The sequence below is a fragment of the Manis javanica genome, chromosome 5, assembly GCF_040802235.1.
Source record: "Manis javanica isolate MJ-LG chromosome 5, MJ_LKY, whole genome shotgun sequence".
Classification (NCBI taxonomy): domain Eukaryota; kingdom Metazoa; phylum Chordata; class Mammalia; order Pholidota; family Manidae; genus Manis; species Manis javanica.
In genome coordinates, this window is record NC_133160.1 from 130,544,491 (window position 1) to 130,560,723 (window position 16,233).

The 16,233-nt window shown below is 36.8% G+C and overlaps 1 protein-coding gene across 24 annotated transcripts in view; it reads left to right on the forward strand.

Annotated features, from left to right (window-relative positions):
• Window positions 1-16,233, forward strand: part of CLOCK (clock circadian regulator) — a 168,827-nt gene that overhangs the window by 13,088 nt on the left and 139,506 nt on the right. For 11 of the 24 annotated variants that reach the window (XR_012131730.1, XM_073237582.1, XM_073237577.1 and 8 more), the window contains exon 3: window positions 15,027-15,111. The exons of 9 other annotated variants lie outside the window; for them this stretch is intronic. The gene's annotated coding sequence lies outside the window, so the exon portion shown is untranslated. Of the gene's footprint in view, window positions 1-14,998; window positions 15,112-16,233 lie in introns of all 24 variants that reach the window. 4 more of the 24 variants (XM_073237585.1, XM_073237584.1, XM_073237579.1 and 1 more) reach the window with 1 other exon arrangement.

Sequence of the window (16,233 nt, forward strand, 5' to 3'; positions counted from 1 at the left end):
AGCAAGATTCCCCCTGCTTTATTCTTCCTTCTCAGGATTGCTTTGGCTGTTCAGGATCTTTTGTGGTTCCATATGAATTTGAGAACTATTTATTCCAGTTCTTTGAAGAATGCTGTCTGTATTTTGATAGGAATGGCATTGAATCTTTAGATTGCTTTAGGCAGGATGGCCATTTTAACAATATTAATTCTTCCTACCCAAGCAAGAGCATACGATGAATTTCCATTTATTAGTATCCTCTTTAATTACTCTTAGGAGTGCTTTGTAGTTTTCAGGGTACAGGTCTTTCACCTCCTTGGTTAGGTTTATTCCTAGGTATTTTATCCTTTTGGATGCAATTGTGAATGGAATTGTTTTTCTGATTTCTCTTTCTGCTAGTTCATCATTAGTGTATAGGAATGCAATGGATTCTGTGTATTAATTTTGTATCCTGCAACTTTGCTGAATTCAGATATTATATCTAGTTGTTTTGTAGTGGATTCTTTAGGGTTTTTTATGTACAATATCATGTCATCTGCAAACAGTGACAGTTTGACTTCTTCCTTACCCTTGTGGATGCCTTTTATTTCTGTGTGTTGTCTGATTGCCAAGGCTAGGACCTCCAGAACTATGTTGAATAAAAGCAGGGAGAGTGGGCATCCCTGTCTTGTTCCCAATCTTAGAGGAAATGCTTTCAGTTTCTTGCTGTTAAGTATGATGTTGGCTGTGGGTTTGTCATATATGGCCTTTATTATGTTGAGGTACTTGCCCTTCATACCCATTTTGTTGAGGGTTTTTATCATGAATGGATGTTGAATTTTGTCGAATGCTTTTTCAGAATCTATGGAAATGATCATGTGTTTTTTGTCCTTTTTGTTGATGTGGTGGATGATGTTGATGAATTTTCGAGTGTTGTACCATCCTTGCATTCCTGGAATGAATCCCACTTGATCATGGTGTATGATCTTCTTTATGTATTTTTGAATTTGGTTTGCTAATGTTTTATTGAGTATTTTTGCACCTGTATTCATCAGGGATATTGGTCTTTAATTTTCTTTTTTTGTGTTCTTTTTGCCTAGTTTTGGAATTAAAGTGATGCTGCCTTCACAGAATAAGTTTGGAAATATTCTGTCCTCTTTTATTTTTTAGAAAGCTTTAAGGAAAATGGGTATTATGTATTCTCTAAATGTCTGATAAAGTTCACTGGTGAATCCATCTGGTCTGGGGGTTCTGATCTTGGGTAGTTTTTTTAATTACCAGTTCAGTTTCGTTGCTGGTAATTGGTCTGTTTAGATTTTCTGTTTCTTCCTTGGTTAGTCTTGGAAGGTTGTATTTTTCTAGAAAGTTGTCCATTTCTTGTACGTTATCCAGTTTGTTAGCATATAGATTTTCATAGTAACAATTCTTTGTATTTCTGTGGTGTCCTTCATGATTTTTCCTTTCTCATTTCTGATTCTTTTTATGTGTGTAGGTTCTCTTTTTTTCTTGGTAAGTCTGGCTAGGGATTTATCTATTTTGTTTATTTTCTCAAAGAACCAGCTCTTGCTTTCACTGAGTCTTTCTATTGTTTTATTCTTCTCGATTTTATTTATTTCTTCTCTTTATTATGTCCTCCCTTCTGCTGACTTTGGGCCTCATTTGTTCTTCTTTTTCCATTTTCAATAATTGTGAATTTAGACTATTCATTTGAAATTGTTTTACCTTCTTTTAATAGGCCTGGATTGCTGTATACTTTTCTCTTAGAACTGCCTTCGCTGCATCCCACAGAAGTTGGGGTGTTGTGCTGTTGTTCTCATTTTTCTTCATTTTTGCTTGATCTCTGTTTTATTTTTGTCATTAATGAATTGATTATTTAGGAGCATGTTGTTAAGCCTTCATATTTGTGAACCTTTTTGTTTTCTTTGTAAAATTTATTTCTAGTTTTATACCTTTGTGATCTGAGAAGTTGGTTGGTACAATTTCAATCTTTTTGAATTTACTGAGGCTCTTTTTGTGTCCTAGTATGTACTCTATGCTCGAAAATATTCCATTTGCACGTGAAAAGAATGTGTATCCTGCATCTTTTGGGTGTAAAGTTCTGTAGATGTCTGTTAGGTCCTTCTGTTCTAGTGTGTCGTTCAGTGACTCTGTCTCCTTACTTATTTTCTGTCTGGTTGATCTGTCCTTCAGAGTAAGTGGTGTGTTGAAGTCTCCTAGAATGAATGCATTACATTCTATTTCCCCTTTTAATTCTGTTAGTGTTTGTTTCACATATGTAGGTGCTCCTGTGTTGGGCGCCTAGATATTTATAATGGTTATATCCTCTTATTGAATTGACCCCTCTTTCATTATCTAATGTCCTCCTTTGTCTCTTGTTACTTTCTTTGTTTTGAAGTCTTATTTATCTGATACAAGCACTGCAACTCCTGCTTTTTTTCCCTATAAGTTGCATGGAATATCTTTCTCCATCCCTTCACTTTTAGTCTGTGTATGTCTTTAGGTTTAAAGTGATTCTCTTATAGGCAGCATATAGATGGGTCTTATTTTTTTATCCATTCGGTGACTCTGTGTCTTTTGATTGGTGCATTCAGACCATTTACATTTAGGGTGATTTGATAGGTATGTACTTATTGCCATTGCAGGCTTTAGATTCATGGTTACCAAAGGTTCAAGAGTAACTTCCTTACTATCCAAGAGTCTGACTTAACTCACTTTGTACGCTATTACACCATCTAAAGGTTCTTTTTTTTCCCCTCCTTTTCTTCCCTCTCCATTCTTTATATATTAGGAATCATATTCTGTACTCTTTGTCTGTCCCTTTGTATTACCTCTGGTGACAGCTATTTGACTGTAGGAACACTTCCATTTAAGCAGTCCTTCCCAAATACACTGTAGAGATGCTTTGTGGGAGGAAAATTCTCTCAGCTTTTGCTTATCTGGAAATTGTTTAATCCCTCCTTCAAATTTAAATGATGATCTTGCCAGATAAAGTAATCTTGGTTCCAGGCCCTTCTGCTTCATTGCATTAAATACATCATGCCACTCCCTTCTGGCTTGTGTGGTTTCTGCTGAGAAGTCTGATGATACCCTGATGGGTTTTCCTTTGTATGTGATCTTATTTCTCTCTCTGGCTGCTTTTAATAGTCTGTCCCTATCCTTGATCTTTGCCATTTTAATTATTATATGTCTTGGTGTTGTCCTCTTTGGGTGATCTGTGCACCTCCATGGCCTGAGATCTGTGCATATCCATGGCCTGAGAGACTATCTCCGTCCCCAGATTGGGGAACTTTTCATCAATTACTTCCTCAATGACACTTTCTATCTCTTTTTCTCTCTTCTTCTTCTGGTACCCCTATAATGCAAATATTGTTCCGTTTGGATTGGTCACACAGTTCTCTCAATATTCTTTCATTCTTAGAGATTCTTTTTTTTCTCTGTGCCTCAGCTTCTTTGTATTCCTGTTCTCTAATTTCTATTCCATTTATAGTCTCTTCTACTACATCTAATCTGCTTTTAAATCCCTCCATTTTATGTTTCATTTCAGATATGGAATTTCTTAATGATTGAATCTGTCTTAAGTTCATTCCTGAGTTCTTGAATATTTTTCTCTACCTCCATAAGCATCTTTATGATTTTTATTTTGAACTCTTTTTCAGGAAGATTGGTGAGTTCAGTTTCATTTGGCCCTTTTTCTGGAGTTTGTGAGATTTTGGTCTGAACCATTTTCTTTTGATGTTTCATATTTCTGTGTGGTGCCCACTGGTGCCCAGAAGCTCCAGTCTCTGGAGCTGCTCAGCCCCTAGAGTGGGGTTGGGGGTTGTAGGGGAGTGGAGCTGGTGCCTTGGGGGAGGAAAAATCTGTTTCCTGATTCCCATCTGCTGTGCCTGTCACCTGTATCAGAGCCAGTAGGCCAAGCACACAGGTATAAGCCTCTGTGCTTTGTGTCTCTAGCTGTTGTAGGCGGGGCCTACCTCTGACCGGCCTGATGCCTGCACAGTGACTGCTAGTTTGTGCCTGATGCCTGCACAGTGACTGCTGGTTTGTGAGCCGGTGCTGTCAGGCCAGTAGGAAGATGCAGCAGGCTGTGAATCATGGTGGGGACCCCATAGCTGAGTAGCCAGCCAGGGGAATGGAGCGCCTGAAGCTCTACAAAGTTCCCAATCCACTGGGCAGAGCACACCCAGACAACCTTGTCCTCCTGTTCCTTCTCCCGCACAACAAGCTCTGTGGAAACCCCGCCCCTTCAGCAGCCCCCTCACTGCTAGGAAGCCTCTCAGACCGCCTGCCTTTCCCTTGTCCCAGAGCAGCCAGGTGTGGATCCCGTCCTCCACAAATGGCTGAAATATGGCTCTCAGGCACTCCGCCTGTCCCATCTCCCCATCCTCCAGAGCACCACGCAGTGTAGGTTTCTACTCACAAAGCAGATCTCCAGGGCTGGGTGTTCAGCAGTCCCACGCTTCCACCCCCTCCCTGCTCCATTTCTCTTCCTCCCACCGGTGAGTTGGGGTGGGGGAAGGGCCTGGGCCCCACAAGATCAAGGCTTTTGTATGTTACCCTGTTTCGTGAGGTTTGCTCTGTTTGTGTGGTCTGTATGTAGTCTGGTGCTGCCTTCTTTCCTGTTGTTGTTTTAGGATTAGTTTTATTAACTGTATTTTCGCACTATCTGTGGTTTTGGGAGGAGTTGTCTGTCTCCCCTCTCATGCCGCCATCTTGAATGTACCCCTAATTTATTTTTATATGATCACAAAGTTTTGGTCTTCAAATACTTTTGTCAATATTTTTAAATTATTTTAGACATGTTTCACGAAATTTTTCTGCCTTTGAATGTAATTTAAATCATTTTCATGACTAAAGATCTTTATCATTATTCTTAAAAATCAACTACAAATGCTTCCTTGAAGCTATAGGAGATTGGGTACTTGTTTACTGACTTCAAGACATACTGTAGGAGAAGACAAGTAGTGACTCTGGCATCTTACTACACTGATGGACAGTGACCTCAATGAAGTAAGGGGGTGCTTGATAATATGGGTGATTGTAGTAACCACATTGTTTTTCATATACTTCATAAGAGTGTATATCAATGATACATTAATAAAAAAAAAAGACATACTGTAGAACTATGCTTTTCAATAAATCCTTGATATTTTCTTGTTTGCCTATGTCCTAAAACATGAATTCGTTTTTTAAAAAATCATGTAGTAATGTTCTGTACATTTGTTTACCAGTTAACCTAGATTATACTTCATTGTGATAACCAGCACTGAAATAATTACTCTAATATTACAGTTTACAGTATGCAGCAAGAGTCCAGTGAAGCCCTATTGGAGCAAAACCCAACCTGAAACTAGTGCTTATGCTATTCCTTCAGCGATCATCAAACTTTATATGATTAGAGGAGGGTATCTCTTTGGCTAAAGGCTCCTACTGCCCCTTGATACCTGTTGTTGAAAACTCTGAGGTTTTGAAATTCTCTAAAGATGTTACTAGTGAGTACTTTCTGTAGATATTATAAGAATAAAAATGAAACTTGTGTTTTTTCCATATAGCAGTAGTACACACAGCAGTATAACTTCTTTCGGGTTCCCAGACCTGATTCCAATGCATGTGTATGGAGGTCTTACCATGCCTAACACCAAGCGATTCTTGAATACCAACAAAGTATCTGAGAACTCAACTCAGTTCTGATGCTATCTGCCCAGAGATAGCACCAGATTCTCCAGGTTAAGGGCTCTGTCTACAAGACTGCCTTCAACCCCTGACTCTAGGTGCCAGTTAGAAGCCCCAGGCAGTTACCTGAGCTTCTGACCAACTGGCTACAGATTGGAGGTTCCAACAGCCAGCCCCTTAGGTTTGATTAATTTGCTAAAGTGCTTCACAGACTCAGGAAAACACTTAAGTTTACCAATTTGCTGAAGGATACCATAAAGGATACAAGTTAACAGCTAGATGAAGAGATACATAGGGAAAGTTCCCAGATAAAGGAGCTTCTCTCCTAGTGGAGTGTGGGACCTGGTTCAGTGGCACATGAAAGCTCTCTCATTCCTTAAGTGTGGAAGCTCTTGCCAACAGAGAAGTAGGATCAAAGAGAGAGATGCTTCTCTCATAGGTTTTTGTAAGGGATTCATTGCATAGTCAGGACCGACTAAATCACTGGCCAGGCTGATTCCACCTCCAGCCCCTGCCCTTGAGTGGAGTCTGAAAGTCTAAGACACCCATTTCACCTTTAAGCCTCTGAAGTGTTTTTAGAAACTGTGGATGAAGACCAGATATACCTGGGAAATGTATATTTGGTCATCTGATTGTCCAAATGTGTATTTCTTATAACAACTATTAGTTTCTAACATAAGACATAAGTTTGTAATGGTAGGTACTTTGTTTTGTTCAGTGATAAGTACCTGGCCATAGTATATATTCAATAATTAGTTTTGAACATAAGTAAATGCATAAACTACTGAGGTGTCCATATTTATATAGTAAATCCAGCTCCAGTGGATCAAAGAAGATCCTTTGATTCCAGGCATGTTTCTTAGCTCTGGATTCTGAAAGGATCCCTGTGAACTCAGGCCCCAGATCATCCTAGTGCCAGCCAGATCCTAATGGGCTTCTGATGGGCTCCTGATGGGCTTCTATGAACCTAGGCTCCCTATTCACCTCAGGGCTGGCTAGCTCCCATGGCTCTCTGCAGCTCCCATAGCTCCAGGCTCCTGGCACGTCCCAGCACTGACTGTCTCCTGCAGCTCCTGTGGATGGTTTCTGTGGCTCCCAGTCAGCATCCTTGAACCAGGCTCTCAGTAGGGCCCATTGCCAGGCTGGCTGACCACGGTCCCAGGTGTCTAACCCACCCCAGCCTCAGGCTGGCCCCGGTGGATGTAGACTGCACACCAGCTCCATGAACCCCAGCTCCAAGCCAGCACCCATGGTCTCTCAGCCTCAAGGCCTTGCTCCCGTGGACCCAAGCTCCTCACATGTCTTATTAACACCACACCCTAGATAATAGGCTGACACCTGTGGCCACAGGCTTTGAGCTATCCCTAGCACCATGCTGGCCACTGCAAAATCAAGGCCCTGGCCCATCCCAGTGTTAGATCAGCCCCCACAGGCACAAATGCTGGTCTCACCCAATTGGTCCCTAGCACTTGTTTGGTCCATGTAGACCTTAGATTGATGCAGGCCCACAGTGCAGACTCAAGTGCTAGGCCTGCCCCAGTGAACTCAGTTCCAAGTCTGCTCCCATAGGCCCAGGCACCAAGATGATCCCAAGCACTTGAGCACCAGTCATGCCTACCTGCTGACCCAGGCACTATTCCTGCTCAGCCAGTGGCTCTAGCAGGATGCTCACCTGTAGATAGCACCTAATGGCCCACCTAGAATCTCTAGAGGATTGGTGAAGGGCTTTGCCTGATGAAGTCTGTCATAAACACTAAAAGAGGTATCTATTTCCTGTATGTGAAGATACCAATGCCAGGTCAGAAGAATCATGAGTAATTAAGGAAATAAGACACCACCAAAGGAAACGTATAAAACTCCAATCACTGACCCTAAAGAAATAAAGATCTGTGAAATGTTTGGCAAAGAATTCAGTAAAATTCTCTTAAAGAAATTCAGGGAACTATAAAAAAAAGACCTACAGAGAACTAAAAGAAATTAGGAAAACAGCGCATAAAGTGAGAAGGTCAGCAGAGAAACAGAAGCCATTAAAAAAAAATACAGAAACCCTAGATTTGAAGAATACAATGACTGAACTGAAGATTTTAATAGAGAGTTTTAACATCACCCTTGATCAAGCAGAAGAAAGAATTAGAAAAAGAAGGCATGATAGTGATGTCATTTAATCAGAGGGGAAGAAAATGAAAGAGAATGAAAAAGAGTAAAGAAAGCCTTTGTGAATTATGGGATACCATTAAAAGAAACAACCTGTGCATTACTGAAGTCTCAGGAGAGAAGAGAGGGAGAAGGGAGCAGACTGAATTCAGCATCACATGAGAAAGGATTACACTGTGATCTAGGGGAATTTATCCTTAGGGTGCTAGGATGGTTCAACATAAACAAGTCAATAAATGTGATACATTATACTAATAGAATGAACGATAAAAATCATATAACTTTTTTATTGAAAAGATGCAGAAGAAGCACTTGTTAAACATCCTCTCATGATAAATACTCCCAGCAAATTGCATTTAGAAGGTATATACTTCCATTGTGAAGAAGTAGGTTGCTTTAAGCCTGGCTTGTGATCCTTTGTTCTGGCAGTCTTAGGAAACTAATGTAAATTCCTATTAAAAAATGCTGAGAAATGACAATAATTTAAAAACAAATTGGCACAGACACTAAGTAAAATTTCTGCCAGACAAAATGAACAGAAATGTAAAATGCAAAAGGCAGATGACTCAAAATAACGTTTTAGGAAATGGAAGTAAACTTCAGACAAAATATGTTTTGTACTCAGTAAATACAAAAAGTATAGCAACAAAGAAATAGCAAGGAATATGAAAAATAAATAACATATGAAGAGGTAAAAACAAACATCAATTTACAAGGTGGGAAGGCTTTTTGGTTTTTGTTGTTAATTTTCTAATTTTATTGCACCATGATTTCTCTATATTGGCATTGTCAAAAGAACTTCCTGTGATGAGGGAAGTTCTCCCTAACTATTCTGAACAGCAGTAGCCAGTAGCCTGAGGAACCAATTCATGAATATAGAGTACCGTTCCATTTATTTATATCTTTGATATCTTTTAGCTGTGTTTTGTAGTGTTTTGCCACTTTGGTTAGTTTTTTTTATTTTTTTTGATGCTATTGGAAATACAGTTTTCTTAATTTCCTTTTTGAGTTGTTTATTGTTAGTGTATAGAAACAAAACTGATATTTGTGTGTTGATTTTGTATTATGCAACTTTGCTGAAATCACTAGTTTTAACAGTCTGTGTGTGTGTTGAGGGGGTGTAGAATCACTAGGGCTTTCTGCATGTATGGTCATGTCATATGTGAACATAGGTAATTTTTTACTTCTTTCCCTATTCAGATTCCTTTTATTTCTTTTTCTTGTCTAATAATTGCTCTAGCTGTGACTTCAACAGTATGTTGACTAGAAGTGATTAGAGTAGGCATCCTTGCCTTGTTCTAATCTTAGAGGAAAAGCTTTTAGGTTTTCACTGTTGAATACGTTGTTAGCTGCAGACATTTCAAAAATGGCCCTTATTATGTTGAGGTAGTTTCTTTCCGTTCCTAGTTTGCTGAGTCTATTTTTTGGGAAAGGGTTTTAATTTTGTCAGATGCTTTTTCTGCATCAATTGAGATGATGATGTGTTTTTTTCCCCATCATTCTGTTAATGTGTATGTTGTACTGATAAATTTTCATACTTGAATTCCAAGTATAAATACCACTTAATCATGGTATGTAATCTTTTTAATGTGCTGTTGAATTTGGTTTGTTAATATTTTGTTGAAGATTTTTGCATCAGTATTCATCAGAGATACTGGTCTGTGGTTTCTTGGTTGTCTCTTTTTTTGATTTAGTTACTGGTAATTCTGGCCTCATAGCATGTGTTTGGAAATGTTCCCTCCTCTTTAATTTCTTAGAAGAGTTGAGGAGGATTGGTGTTGGTTCTTCTTTAAATGTTAGGAGAATTTCCCTGTGAAGCCATCTGGTCCTAGACTTTTCTTTGTTGGGATCTTCTTTTATTTCTTGCTCCATTAAATTCAAATTATGTCTCTTGACTCCCTGCTAAGACTGATGAAGACTTAGCTTATACTATCCTTAATCTCTTGTCTACATCCCAAAGTTTAAAAGTTATGTTACTATATTTATTTCTATTTAGTTCTTTTATTAGTAGCTTTGCAGTTTTATTACACTATGATTTCAGTATGTAAAATATTTGCAGTAAATAAAATATTTAAACTTAAACACTATGTTTTAAATACCTAATATTGAAAGATAAGGATAGTAGGACCTTTATCCATTTTTCCATCTTATCTCTGCTTCATCACTTCCATTCCTGCCTTTTCTTTTGTATTTGACCAGGTTGGTAACATAACATTTACATTCTGCTCTGTAATGAGAATTAAGACCTTCATGTTTGTTAGTAGGTTGAATCTAAAAGGTGAACACAGTAAACTGCTGTTAATCATTGAGCTAGGGTTACTTTTTCTTCTCAGTGGGTCAAAGGTCATGATGCTAGTAGAACTCAAAAAATAAAATAATCTGATATCAAGGTAAAATTGCTTATCTTATAGTTAAGTTTTTCAAAATGATGCCACTCATTTCTTTATATTCTTTATAAAGTTAGCTTTATATTGTTTATCTTCTCCTGCTACAGTCTATAATTGCTCTTTTTTCCTTGATAGAGAAGAACGTACCTTCATCATATCCACAAATGTTTTCTACTGGAATCATAATATTTGTTGTTTATTAATGGAATCTCTCATTTTCCTGAAGATAGAAAAAAAAATTCACTGTTGCATCATGTTTTCAGTTTTTATTTTTAATTGTTTTGTATTGCCCATTATTTTGTCATATTTCAAGAAATTATAAAAGAACTCTGGAGACATCATCTTTGTAGGCTACTTTTAGTTTTCACTGAACATAGTTGAGAATTCAGAAATCCTCATTTCTGTCCATAATGGCAAAGAAAAGAAAAATGATAGTGGTAGATGTTTCACATCTCTTTGACAAGTCAACATGTGAATGCAAAGAAAAGTAGCAGCACTCGAGGTCCAAACTGGTATTGCCTAATGGAAATATAATGGGAACCACAAATGTAAGCCACATATATAATTTTAAATTTACCTAAAAAGTAAGCAAAGTGTCATTGAAGAAAACAATAAATATTTGGAATTCCTTTTAGGAATTAACACTCTGTGGTACAAACTTTGCCAGATCTCTTCTGTCACTTGTTTACCATTGGTTAGATGAGTTCTCTCCCTTCATCTTCTCCCCATCCCAGCATCTACCCCAAATAGGCTATATTTTCTCTTGGGTCTGTGTAGCTTGGTAACATACTGGCTTGTGTTTGCTCTGTATCCTATGTGCCTTGCTTCCCTTTTCACTTCCTGAAAATGAACAAAGTGTCAGCTTCTCTGTGTGCTTCAGGCTGTCTTTTTGAACTTAAAGCAATGGCTTTCCAACCTTCTTTGACCTCATACTATAGTAAGAAATATATTTTATGTTGTGACCCAGTACACACATACATACTCTTAAATATGTACCTGAAACAACAGTTTCAGGAAATATTCTTATGATTACTAGGTGTCCTATACTCTCACTTTTATTTCCCTATCCTGTTTCACTCTTAAAATGTTGGTTATAACTCATGATATTGCTGGACCTAATGGGTAAGATGTTTGTAATTTTGTTAGGATGTTGACATGTTATTCTCCATAAGTTTGTACCAGTTTATACTCCCCCCAGCAATGTGTGAGAATAATGTCAATGTTGATATCCTAAGTGCTTTAAAAATTCTACCCCAAGAGTAGTGACTCATCAGTATCCTTAAACTTGAGAAATACTTGTTCTGCCTCAGGATTAGAGTATCTTGTGCTTTAACTTAACTCCTTTTTCATAGTAGTAGGAGATTGAGAAAAAGAGACTTTGGGTTAGTTAGGCCATTTTTTTGAGATTCCATGTTGATTTATCAATAATGTTTTGATTTTATCTCTTTGAATGGCATTTTTGTGCATGTTCTAGGCATTGTATTATTTGTAAATAATTTATTACAATCTACTGGTTAAGTCTTTTTACTCCCCCACCCCCATTTATAATATAATTGTCTTTTATATTTTCTCAATATACTTTGAGAATCATATTATACAGCTTAAGAGGAGAAGGCAAGTCTATTGTATTTACCTGTGTTCTATTCTTTCCATTTTTTCTTTGTGATATTCCTGTATTCCTTCTTTTATCATTTCCTTTCTGTTTGAAGAACTTCCTTTAGCTATTCTTTTAAGGTCAGTCTACTGGCAACAGATTTTCTTAGTTTTCCTTCGTTTGCAGATGTTTTAATTTCCTTTTCTTTCTGGAAGGATATTTTGCCTGGTTATAGATTCTGGGTTGAGAGTTCTTTACTTCTATCACTTGAAAAATGCTTCTGGGCATCAAATATATGAATGTAAATTGAAATTTAAAAGGTCTATTTGTTAACTGTTACTATAGTGCTCTAAGTGTTAAAAGAAAAATTTTCTCAAATTATAATTACTATGAGTACAATGTAAATATATTACTGATTTTGTTTATTAAATAATTACTAAACATAAATACATATCTTCAGAGAGGACTGCCCTCTCTGAATTTATTATTTATGGATGAATATCACTTACATTAGAATGAGAAACTAATAGTAAAAAGTAAAGAGAGTGGGTTGTTAGTAAGTGTGAGAGTTACAAAAGATATACTGATAACTTCTGTTAAGTATATTATTTATAGCAGGCTACACAGTATAATCCTGCTAAATTAGTCTGTATCTAATAATGAAAAACTGAGTAGGGAACTGAGTGATACATGATGACATGAAGACTTGTCCAGATTAAAAAAAAAAAAAGATTTACTATGTCCAGTATCCTTTTAACAAAAGTTAATAAAGTTAATAAATATTCAAGAAAATATAAAACACTAACTTTAGCATATGTAATTTTTACTTGAAGATATGACATTGATTTGACAGAGGTAAGGGTTTTTATTACCTCCTTGAAATCATGCAAAATATCTTTAAGTCACATACAAGACACAGGTGGTTGATAGAATATATTAATTTCTTATTTCTCTGAGAATGATGAAAGTACAGATCTTGAATTCTAATTCAATATGCTTTCTAAATAATTCTTGATAAATTATGTAAGGAGTCTGGCCATAAGCTTTTTACCTGGATGAACTAAGTTGTAGCTGTCTTCAATATTTGTCATCACTGTTTTCATTGAATTCTTTCTCAGGTGAGCTTAATCATAAGTTTTTATTGTTGCCACATCCTGAAGTTTTAGCAGCCCATTGGGGCCAAAACAGGGTTTTAATGTATTATCCTTAATAGAAATGTATGGAACAGGGAAAGACAAGGTCACCTTAGATACATAATGCCTTCATATATTTCAAGTTATTCCTTTGTTTGGTATTCTGGATGTCTCTAACTCAGAAAAATGTAGTGAGATATTAAAGGTGTGAGATACCATTCTCTTGTGAACGAGGAGAAGAAGAATTATAAAGGAGAGTGTAGGAAAGGAGAAACCAGCATGATGCTCTGACTTTGATATTAATTCTAGTAAATGCTTGGTAATGATGGACATTTAGGATCTTGGAAAATGATTGCCTCAAAACCATCTGGTCGCCAGTGTGAAGATTGCTGGATTAAGGTTTTATCCTTCCTCACTACATTGTAGTCTTGAGTGTTCTGCTAGGTAATAATTATCTTCCATTTATTTTCATAGCTGCTTTAAATCCATGTGCAGTGATTCTGCTACTTGTCTCTGCTCTTTTTGAGCAAGAATTCTTTTCCTTCTCCCACAGTGTACTCCTCAGTGGGACAGTTTTTATTCTTCCTCTTCTTCCTCCTTTAACATGTGTATTTTTTATGCACAATCCACTCCCCTCAGGTTTTGATTTTCTTTTATTGCATCAGATTTTGTGTGTGTGGCTGTTGGCTTTTCATTAATTCAAAACACCTAGGATATTGCAAAAATACTGCCAAGTGGTATCAATCTTCATTGTATTTTGATGATTAAAACACCATGAAGGCCAGAATTTGGTGTGTTTTTCTCACCATATGATATGTAGAATGTTTCATAATGACTGAATCAGTGGGCAAGAAACAGGATTTTCCTAATTCTTTACTTAATAGAACTATTGGTTAAGAATGAAATAACCAAATTAATATTATAAATATATATTTATAACATTATGAATATATATTTATAACATAGTTATAAATAACCAAAATAAAAAAAACTCCTTTATTTTTGCTAATCGATATTTAAAATAGTACTTTTCTAGTAGGGTAATTAAAATGCTTTTAATATTGTGGTAAGAAGTGTTAATATTTCTGGTCATTTTTTATTAATAAAAATTAATGACTATGATTAGAGCATTTCATAAAATCATACTGGAAATTTAGGGTAATAAAAGTATTTCCTAGGGATGTGGTAAGGATTGAATTAGTTAATACATGAAAAGCACTTAGAACAGGGCTTCACACATAAATAAGTGCTTGGTAACTATTAATTAGTAACTAAGAATGGTGCTGGGATTGACTTTTTCCCCATCATTCTGCAGGAGAGTCCCTCATGGTTGATCAGTTTATCTATCTGTAGGTGGGGCTGGCTATTGCCCTGGAGCAGTCTTCCCTCAGGCCCTTGCAAAATCTCCCTGAAAGGATCATCCTCCACAGGGTCTTTCCCTCAGCCCTCTTCTCAAGGCTGTAAGACCCTTGAGGCTACGGAGCTAGGAAGAGCTTCGGAACCGTTAGTATATTGCAGTCAAGTGATAAGGGTTTAAAACGTGGACTCTGCCTTTTTAGCCCTGTGTGACTCAGGGCAGTTTGCTTCACCTCTTTCCTCCAATGCTCATCTCACCTCAGGGAATGATCTTCTTAGCCTTTTTCTACTCTAAGCAGCCACACTGGACTTCGTTTCCATACAAATGCCATATGCTTTCCTACATCTGGCCCTTTGAACATGCTGTGTTTCCTTTGGATGAAACAGTCTTTTTCTCCCCTACCCCCTTGCTTTATTTGGGCAGATACTATTCATGCTTACATTATTAAATAAGCCTTCTTTAGGAGGCCTTTCCTAACCAATTCCCACCAGACAGGTTTGTATCTCTGCCATACTTTTTTGCTTCATACCATCATGATCTTTAAGTATTTCATCCCATGTGGAGTTGCCCTACCTACTGAGCTTCCAGAAGAGTTGATGGGGATCTGACTTATTCATTGCTGCATCCCCAATTCCTGGCACATAGAAGGCCACAATTAATGCCTTATGCATGGATGGGAAAAAAGTAGTGGAGTTGTTACTTAGAATTTGGTTAGCATTATTTTCACAACTGCTTTCTTTTACAGAATTTTTATTTTATTTTTTCCTGTAAAGCTGCCGAAACTTAGAAGCTGATTCTGTCACAGTAAGATGTCTTTGGAAAATTCTACATTCCTGTTAGATGAATCTTTAAAAATTGGTGAGTTTCACTAGATATCTTCAGTTTTCATTTTGAGCTCAGAGGTATGCTATCTTTCTTTCTTTTGTCTTTTTTTGCACAATTATTGGCTACAGTGAGAGTGAGGTTTGCAATCTTCAGGCAAAGAACATAGGATAGAATATTGGAAAAACTACTTAGGGAGTGATCTGCTACCTTCTTTGATATAGCTTTTATTTATATTTAGAATTTTCATTCTTAGAGTGAAAAGTTATTCATTGGTAAGGTAATTCATATCTAAATGTAAAGTGTTTACTTTCAGCAGTTCCTGAAATTTTTTGAAGTTCCTGTTCAAAAGTAAGAATTATAACTTCCTTACTTTTCTGAGATAAAGGAAGGTGATTTGGAGATTATTGAAAAGTAAAATAAGAATTATTTCCTATCAGATTTTAAGTTTAGAGATAAAGAATTAGTTAATTAAGGTAAAGAAGGGCCAGTCACCTATTTCAGCTCCAGCTTACAAAGCAAGCAAAGCAAGTCTCTCCATCAGGGGCCTGCACTCTAACAAATCCAACGTGCTTCATGTTTTCATGTGACCTCTGAGCTAAGAATGTTGTTCACATATTCAAATGGTATGTTTTAAAAAATGGTTAAAAGAAACTCAAAAGATCAAGAGAATACTATTGTGACATGTAGAAACCACATAAAATTCAAATTTCAGTGTTTATGGATAAAACTTTATTGGAATACTACCACTTAGTTTTTACATATAATGTATGGCTGTTTGCACTCTACAGTGGCACTGTTAAGTAGTTGCATCAGAGACCTAAGGGCCCAGAAAGCCAAAAGTATTTACTAGTTGAACCTTTACAGAGTAAATTAGCTGACCTGTGCTCTGCATGGTTGGAAAAGTATTTATAAATCGAGTGTTAAGGTTTAAGAGATGAATAGGGAGAAATTTGAGGGAGGTACGAGTCTGTACCAACTCTTAGTAACTCATTTATACCTTTTTCTGTGTTGGAAAGTGTACCCATATTCTAATTAGACTGACCTGTGTTGCCATTTTAAAATGGAAAATAAATCAAGAGAAATCAATTCTCCTATTATATTTCCTCTAAAATGAATGGGTATACAAATATATAGGAAGAAAATTAATATAGTACT